The following is a 9110-nucleotide window of genomic DNA, read 5'->3' as shown; positions in this document are numbered from 1 at the left end:
CAACTCTATGTGATTCCATGGACCATAGTCCACCAGGCTCCTCTGTCCACAAGATTCTTCAGGGGAAAATACTGGAATGAGTTGCTGTTTCTTCCTCTATGTGATCTTCCAGACCCAGAGACTGAAACAATATCTTCTGCACTTCAGGAAGATTAAAAAAAAAAAATTTTTTTTTTTTTTTAATTGAAGGATAATTGCTTTACAGAATTTTTTTTTTCTTTTTGCTTTCTGTCAAACCTCAACATGAATCAGTCACAGGTATACATATATCCCCTCCCTTTTGAACCTCCCTCCCATCTTCTCCCACCACATTTTACATCCCTAGAGGGATACAGAACCCCTGTTTGAGTTTCTTGAGCCATATATTTGCAGTTTCCAACAGCAAATTCCTGTTGGATATCTATTTTACATATAGTAATGTAAGTTTCCATGTTACTCTTTCCAAACATCTCACCTTCTCCTCCCCTTCTCCTCCCCTCTCCCCATGTCCATAAGTCTATTCTCTATGTCTGCTTCTCCATTGCTGCCCTGTAAATAAATTTTTCAGTACCATTTTTCTAGATTCCATATATATGCATTAGAATACAATATTTATCTTTCTCTTTCTGACTCACTTCACTCTGTATAATAGGTTCTAGGTTCATCCACCTCATCAGAACTGACTCAAATGCATTCCTTTTTATGGCTGAGTAATATTCCATTGTGTATATGCGCCACATCTTCTTTATCCATTCACCTGCTGATGGACATCTTAGGTTACTTCCATGTTCTAGGTATTGTAAATAGAGCTGCAATGAACCATGGCATGCATGTGTCTTTTTCAATTTTGGTTTCCTCAGGGTATATGGCTAGGAGTGGGATTGCTGGGTTATATGTTGATTTTATTCCTAGCTTTTTAAGGAATCTCCATACCATTTTCCATACTGGCTGTATTAATTTACATTCCCATCAACAGTGCAAGAGCATTCCCTTTTCTCCACGCCCTCTCCAGCATTCATTGTTTGTAGACTCTTGACTGGTGTGAGAGGTGATATCTAATTGTAGTTTTGATTTGCACTTCTCTAATAATGAGAGATGTTGAGATCTTTTCATGAGTTTGTTAGCCATCTGTATATCTTTGGAGAAATGATTTTTTAGGTCTTTTTCTGACTTTTTGATTGGGTTGTTTGTTTTTATGACATTGAGTTGTATGAGTTGATTGTATATTTTGGAAATTAATCCTTTGTCAGTTGTTTCATTTGCTATTATTTTCTCCCATTCTGAGGGTTGTCTTTTCACCTTGTTTATGGTTTCCTTTGCTGTGCAAAAGCTTTTAAGTTTAATTAGGTCCCACTTGTTTACTTTTGTTTTTATTTCCATTGCTCTAGGAGGTGGGTCATAGAGGGTCTTGCTTTGATTTATATCATCGAGTGTTCTGTCTATGTTTTCCTCTAAGAGTTTTATAGTTTCTGGTCTTACATTTAGGTTTTTAATACATTTTGAGTTTATCTTTGTGTATGGTGTTAGAAAGTGTTCTAATTTCTTTTTTTTTTTTACTTGTAAATGTCCAGTTTTACTAGCACCAATTATTGAAGAGGCTGTCTTTGCCCCATTGTATATTCTTGCCTCCTTTGTAAAAAATGAGGTACTCATAGGTGCATGGGTCTATTTCTGAGCTTTCAATCTTGTTTCATTGGTCTATATTTCTATGTTTGTGCTAGTACCATACTCTCTTGATGACCATAGCTTTGTATTATAATCTGAAGTCAGGAAAGTTGATTCCTCCAGCTCTATTCTTCTTTCTCAAGACTGCTTGGCTATTCAGGATCTTTTTTGTTTCCATATGAACTGTGAATTTTTTGGTTCTAGTTCTGAGAAAAATGCCGTTGGTAATTTGATGGGGGGGGGGGTCACATTGAATCTGTAGATTGTGTTTTGTAGTATATTCATTTGTACAATATTGATTCTTCCTACACAGGAACATGGAATATCTCTCCATCTGTTTATGCCATCTTTGATTTCTTTCATTAGTGTCTTATAAATTTCTGTGTGCAGTTCTTTTGTCTTCTTAGGTAAGTGTATCATAGATAGTTCATTCTTTTTGTTGCAATGGCGAATGGGATTGATTCCTTAATTTCTCTTTTGATTTTTCAGTTAGTATATAGAAATGCAAGTGATTTCTGTGTATTGATTTTGTACCCTGCAACTTTGCTAAATTCACTGATTAGCTCTAGTAATTTTCTAATACTATCTTTAGGGTTTTCTATGTACAGTATCATGTCATCTGCAAACAGTGGGATCTTTACTTCTTTCCTGATCTGGATTCCTTTTATTTCTTTTTCTTCTCTGATTCCTGTAGCTAGGACTTCCAGAACTATGTTTCATAATGGTGGTGAAAGTAGACACACTTGTCTTGTTCCTGATCTTAGGGCGAATGCTTTCAGTTTTTCATCATTGAGAATAATGTTTGCTGTAGGATTACCATGTATGGCCTTTCCTATATTGATGTAGGTTCCCTCAATGCCCAGTTTTTGAAGAGTTTTAATCATAAATAGGTATTGAATTTTGTCAAAAGTTTTTAAAGCATCTATTGAGATTATTATGTCTTTTATGTTTTGATTTTTTAATATAGTGTATCACATTGATTGATTTATGTATACTGAAGAATCCTTGCATCCCTGAAATAAATCCAACTTGATTATGGCATATGAGCTTTCTGATGTGTTGCTGAATTGTTTGCTAAAAATTTTTTGAGAATTTTTGCATCTCTGTTCATCAGTGATAGTGGCCTGTAGTTTTCTATTTGTGTGTTGGCTTTGTCTGGTTTTGGTATCACAGTGATTGTGCCCTCATAGAATGAATTTTGAACTGTTCCTTCCTCTGCAATTTTTTGAAAGAGTTTTAGAAGGATAGGCATTAGCTCTTCTTTAAATGTGTGATAGAATTCTCCTGTGAAGCCATCTGGTCCTGGGCTTTGTTTTGGGGAGGTTTTTTTTTTTTTAAACACAGCTTCAACATCAGTGCTTGTAATTGGGTTGTTCGTAATTCCTATTTCTTCCTGTTTTAGACTTAAAAGATTGAACTTTTCTAACAATCTGTCCATTTCTTTCAGGTTATCCATTTTATTGCCATATAGTTTTAATAAATATTCTCCTATAATCCTTTGTATTTATTTCTGTATTATCTTTTGCAACATCTTTTTCATTTCAAATTTTGTTGATTTGATTCTTCTCTTGTATTTTTGTGATTAGTCTGGCTAAAGACTTGTCCATTTTGTTTATCTTCTCAAAGAACCAGCTATTACATTTATTAATGTTTAATATTATTTCTTTCAATTCTTTTTCATTTATTTCTGCTTGGATCTTAATGATTTTCCTTCTAATATTTTTTGGGGGGTTTTTTTGTTCTTCTTTTTCAAGTTGTTTAGGTGTAAAGTTAGGTTGTCTGTTCAATGTTTTCCTTGTTTCTTGAGGTAGGATTGTATTACTATAAACTTCCCTCTTAGAACTGCTTTGGCTTCATCCCATAGGTTTTGAGTTCTTTTGTTTTCATTGTCATTTGTTTCTAGAATTTTTTTTATTTCCCTTTTGATTTCTTCAGTAACATGTTGGTTATTTAGAAATGTGTTGTTTAATCTCCATGTGTTTGTGTTTCTTACAGTTTTTTTTTCCTTGTAATTGATATCTAGTCTCATAGCATTGTGGTCAGAAAAGATGCTTGATACAATTTCAATTTTTTTAAATTTACTGTAGTTTGATTTGTGACCCAAGATGTGGTCTATCCCAGAGAGTGTTCCATGTGCATTTCACAAGAAGGTGTATTCTTTTGCATTTGGATGGAAGGTCCTGAAGATACCAACGAGATCCATCTCATCTAATGTATCATTTAAGACTTGTGTTTCCTTATTAATTTTGTTTTGATGATTTGTCCATTGTTGTGAGTAGGATGTTAAAGTCTTCTACTATTATTATGTGTCTGTCAGTCTCTCCTTTTATATCTGTTAGTGTTCGTCTTAGGTACTTAGTGTTCGTCTGAGGTGCTCCTATGTTGGGTGCATAAATATTTACAATTATTATGTCTTCTTCTTGGATTGATCCCTTGATTATTATGTAGTGTCCTTCCTTGTCTCTTGTAATCTTCTTTATTTTAAAATCTATGTTGTCTGATATGAGGATTGTTACTCCAGCCTTTTTTTTTTTTTTTTTTTTGCTTTCAATTTGTATGTAATATATTTTTCTATCCTCTCATTTTCAGTCTATATGTGTCTTTAGGTCTGAAGTGGGTTTCTTGTAGACAGCATATATATGGGTCTTGTTTTTGTATCCATTCAGCCAGTCTGTGTCTTTTGGTTGGAGCATTTAATCCATTTACATTTAAAGTAATTATTGATATATATGTTCCTATTGCCATTTTCTTAATTATTTGGGTTTGTTTGTGTAGATCTTTTTTTCTTCTCTTTTATTTCTTGACTATATAAATCACTTTAACATTTGTTGTAAAACTGGTTTGGTGATACTGAATTCTCTTAACTTTTGCTTGTCTGAAAAGCTTTTCATTTCTCCATCAATTTTGAATGAGATCCTTGCCAGGTACTGTAATCTTGGTTGTAGATTTTTCCCTTTCAATACTTTAAATATATCCTGCCATTCCCTTCTGGCCTGCAGAGTTTCTGTTGAAAGGTCAGCTGTTAAAGGATTGGGGTTTCCCTTGTATGTTACTTATTGCTTCTCCCTTTCTGCTTTTAATAGTCTTTCTTTGCATTTAGTCTTTGTTAATTTGAGTAGTATGTGTCTTGGCATGCCTCTTCTTGTGTTTATCCTGTATGGGACTCTTTGTGCCTCTTGGACTTGATTGACTATTTCCTTTTCCATGTTGGGGAAATTTTCAACTATAATCTCTTCAAAAATTTTCTCATACCCTTTCTTTTCTCTTCTTCTTCTGGGACCCTTATAATTTGAATGTTGTTGCATTTGATATTGTCCCAGAAGTCTCTGAGACTATCCTCAGTTCTTTTCACTCTTTTTTCTTTATTCCGCTCTTCATAAATTATTTCCACCATTTTATCTTCCAGCTCACTGATTTGTTGACTTCTGCTTCAGATATTCTGCTATTGATTCCTTCTAGAGTATTTTTAATTTCAGTAATTGTATTGTCTCTATATGTTTATTCTTTAATTCTTCTAGATCTTTGTTAATTGATTCTTGCATTTTCTCCATTGTGTTTTGAAGGTTTTTGATCATCTTTACTACCATTATTCTGAATTCTTTTTTAGGTAGCTTGCCTATTTCCTCTCCATTTATTTGGACTGCTGTGTTTCTAGTTTGTTCCTTCATTTATGTATTATTTCTCTGCCTTTTCATTATTTTTTTTAGCCTTATTTTCTTTGAGGTCTCTTTTTCCCAGGCTTCCAGGTTGAATTCTTTCTTCCTTTTGGTTTCTGCCCTCCTAATGTTGGTCCTGACTTCCCTGGTGGCTCAGAGGGTAAAGCGTCTGCCTGCAATGCAAGAGACCTGAGTTCAATCCCTGGGTTGGGAAGATCCCCTAGAGAAGGAAATGGCAACCCACTCCAGTACTCTTGCCTGGAGAATCCCATGGATGGAGGAGCCTGGTGGGCTACAGTCCACGGGGTCGCAAAGAGTCGAACACAACTGAGCAACTTCACTTCACTAATATTGGTCCAGTGGTTTGTGTAAGCTTCGTATAGGGTGAGATTTGTGCTGAGTTTTTTTTTGTTGGTTTTTCCTCTGATGGGCAAGGCTGAGTGAGGTGGTAATCCTGTCTGCTGATGATTGGGTTTGTATTTTTGTTTGTTTGTTGTTTAGATGAGGCATCCTGCACAGGGTGCTACTGGTGGTTGGATGATGCTGGGTCTTGTATTCAAGTGGTTTTCTTTGTGTGAGTTCTCACTATTTGATACTCCCTAAGGTTAGTTCTCTGGCTCTCTAGGGTCTTGGAGTCAGTGCTCCCACTCCAAAGCTCAGGGCTTGATCTCTCTCCAAAGACCAACCTAGGTCCAATCTACCAAGAGGAATTTCACCCAAAATGAAAGGGCCTTTACTAGACTTCCAAAAGACAGTGCACAAGAACACAATGAAGATATCTGATTCAGTGGAAACTTGGTATTGCCTGCTATGTGGACAGGCCTCCTTGGATTGCAACAGATGATTAGAGGGTCTGTCCTTAGCAGTGGTCAGTGAACTGAAGCTAAGAGGGACCTTCAGGCAGATTCTTTACCTGCAGATATCCACGGGGTCCAGGGCCAGGAGAAGAAAATTCCATGATACAAACCACTTCAGCAACTGATGCTTTGGTTTGCAGAGTGTCACCGGAGACACTGGCAGTCCCAAGGGCGGTGTGAATTGGCACTGGCTAGCTACTTGCTAGCTACCCTGAGACAGAGGGTTCCTGATAGTTTAATAAAGTGAGGCAAAGATGGGAACAGGCTGGATCGGGAGGTCAGGGGGGCTGTGGGCTGTGGATAATACTAATGATTTCCTTCTATTAAGCCATTTGTTGCTTTCACCTTTCCTGGAGTAAACTTTTATAAGAATTCAAACAACTTTTAACCTATAAAGTCTTAAGCTTCTGTGAAATAATAATGCTTAGATTACTTAAATGAATATTCATTTTCCTCTGCAGCTCTACTGATGGCTTTATTATATGCACATAAAACATTTGTATTTTATTTCTGTTTCAGTGAATCAAAATATAAATAAAAATGCATGTTTATTTAGGATTGATGAAAAGTGCACAGTAAAATATTATACATATATATATGTATGCATGATTTAAGATAGTCAGACAAGCAGATTTTCAAATGCTGATGCTGGAGGAGTCAAGTGTAATATCAACATCCTAGAAAGTTATCTTTATGAGTATTCAGCTCACAGGTGAAGTAGCAGAGGAAGGAAGAGTCTGTACCAGGGAACCTGCTGACAGATGTCAGATATGCAGACTCCTTTCTCTCCCAAGGAAGCAGGAGGCTGGGCTAAAGCTTCAAGCCAAATATCGATGCATCTATTTACTAGGACTTCCCTGATAGAGGGAAGTTGGTAAAGAATCCTCCTTCAATGCCAGAGATCCCAGTTCAATCCCTGGGTTGAGAAGATCCCCTGGAGGAAGGGTAGGCTACCCACTTCACTAAGGCCAATAAGATTGTATGGCTGCAGTGTGTAATGTGTCTAGCTGCTGTAAGACAGCAGGATATTTATTCAAATATTAAATGAAATTACTAAAGGTAATGAAATAGCTCAAGAAAAACAGAATGCATGTCAAAGTACATCATTTAAAGTAATTGTATGTCAAAAATAGCTAAAGGAGGAAAGCTTTTCTTTTTTATTGAAGAACTGCTGATTTACAATGCTGTGCTAATTTCTGCTGGACAGTAAACTGATTCAGTTATGCATATATACACATTTTTATATTGTTTTCCATTATGGCTTATCAGAGGATAGTAAATACAGTTTTCTGTGCTATATAGTAGGACCTTGCTTATCCATTGAGAATGGATATTTTTCACTTACACCCTGGGGGAGTCTATGTAGTAGATACAGTTTATACATATATAAAATCATCTATGGCTTCCCTCGTGGCTCAGCAGTCAAGAATATGCCTGAATGCAGGCGATGTGGTTTTGAGCCCTGCATTAAGACGATCCCCTGGAGAAGGAAATGGCAACCCACTCCAGCATTCTAGTCTGACAAATCCTATGGACAGAGAAACCTGGTGTGCTGGAGTCACAGAGTCAGACACCACTTAGCAACCAAACAAATAATATAAAGGTATATAAATAATATACATATTATGTATATATTACAAGCCATACATGCATATGGGGCTTCCCTGCTGGTTCAGCAGTAAAGAATCTGTCTGCAATGCAGGAGACTCAGGTTCAATATATATATATATATATATATATATATATATATATATATATATATACACACACACACACACACACACACACATGTAATATGCATATACACATACATATTATAATGTGTATGCAATATATGCATAATATGTATATTATTTATATAGCTTTATATAATTATTTTGGTTAATGCCAAGATGGCAGGATAGAAGGATGTGAGCTCATCTTCTCCTGTGAGAACTCCAAAATTGCAATTTGATGCTGAACAACCATCAACAGGAGAATGTTGGATCCCACCAAGAAAAGATACCCCATGTCCAAGGGCAAAGGAGAAGCCCCAACAAGACAGTAGGAGGGGTGAAATCACATTTAGAATCAAACCCCATACCTGCCAGAGATGCTCAGAGGGCTCAAACAAAACCTTGTGTGCACCAGGACCCAGAGACCCCACAGAGACTGAGCCAGACCTGCCTTTGAGTGTTTGAGTGTCTCCTGCAAAGGCACAGGTTATCAGTGGCCTGCCATGGGGACAGGAGCTCTAGGTGCTGCAGACCTGAAACATGCAGTATGTGGTATAAGCCCTCTTGAAGGAGGTCACCATTAGCCCCATCATAGAGCCGCCAAGCAGACAGCCCACAAACAGCAGAAAAAGTATACCAAAGAAATTCTCGCATAGTTAAGAAAGTTCTAGGATCCACCAGAGATTTCTTAACCTGAGGATCTGGAAAAGGGACTGAGCGACCCTAGGGAATTTGACTTTGGAGGCCAGTGGGATTTGATTACAGAACTTCCACAGGACTGGGGAAACAGACTCTTGGAGGCACAAACAAAACTTGTGTCCACCAGGAACCAGGAGAAAGGAGCAGTGACCCCCACAAGAGACTGACCCAAACTTGCCTGTGAGTGTCCAGGAGTCTCTGGCAGATTTTGGGGTCCAGCCTCAGCAGGATCCAGGGGTACCCTCAGGATGAACGGCGTTGGCGAGAGAGAGAGAGAGAGAGAGAGACCAGACTGGGGGGGTGGGGGGGAGGAGGTGTAGTAGAGTCTGACAAATCTTTATTTTTTTTACTGTAGCTTTTGTATTGTAAGTTAGTACATTTTTAAGGGGATGATAGTTTAATATTACATCAGCTTGTCCTTCATGAAACCAGGGTGTTTCCTGCAACTTCTTTGTGAGAGTCTTATACATTATCTTCTGGCATCGGGGCCTATTGACATTTTATGACCTAGGTGAATGCAAAGCTGTTTTCCTGTAATC

This window comes from Odocoileus virginianus, unplaced genomic scaffold (assembly GCF_023699985.2).
Source record: "Odocoileus virginianus isolate 20LAN1187 ecotype Illinois unplaced genomic scaffold, Ovbor_1.2 Unplaced_Contig_51, whole genome shotgun sequence".
In the NCBI taxonomy this organism is placed as follows: domain Eukaryota; kingdom Metazoa; phylum Chordata; class Mammalia; order Artiodactyla; family Cervidae; genus Odocoileus; species Odocoileus virginianus.
This window is presented reverse-complemented; position numbering follows the sequence as displayed.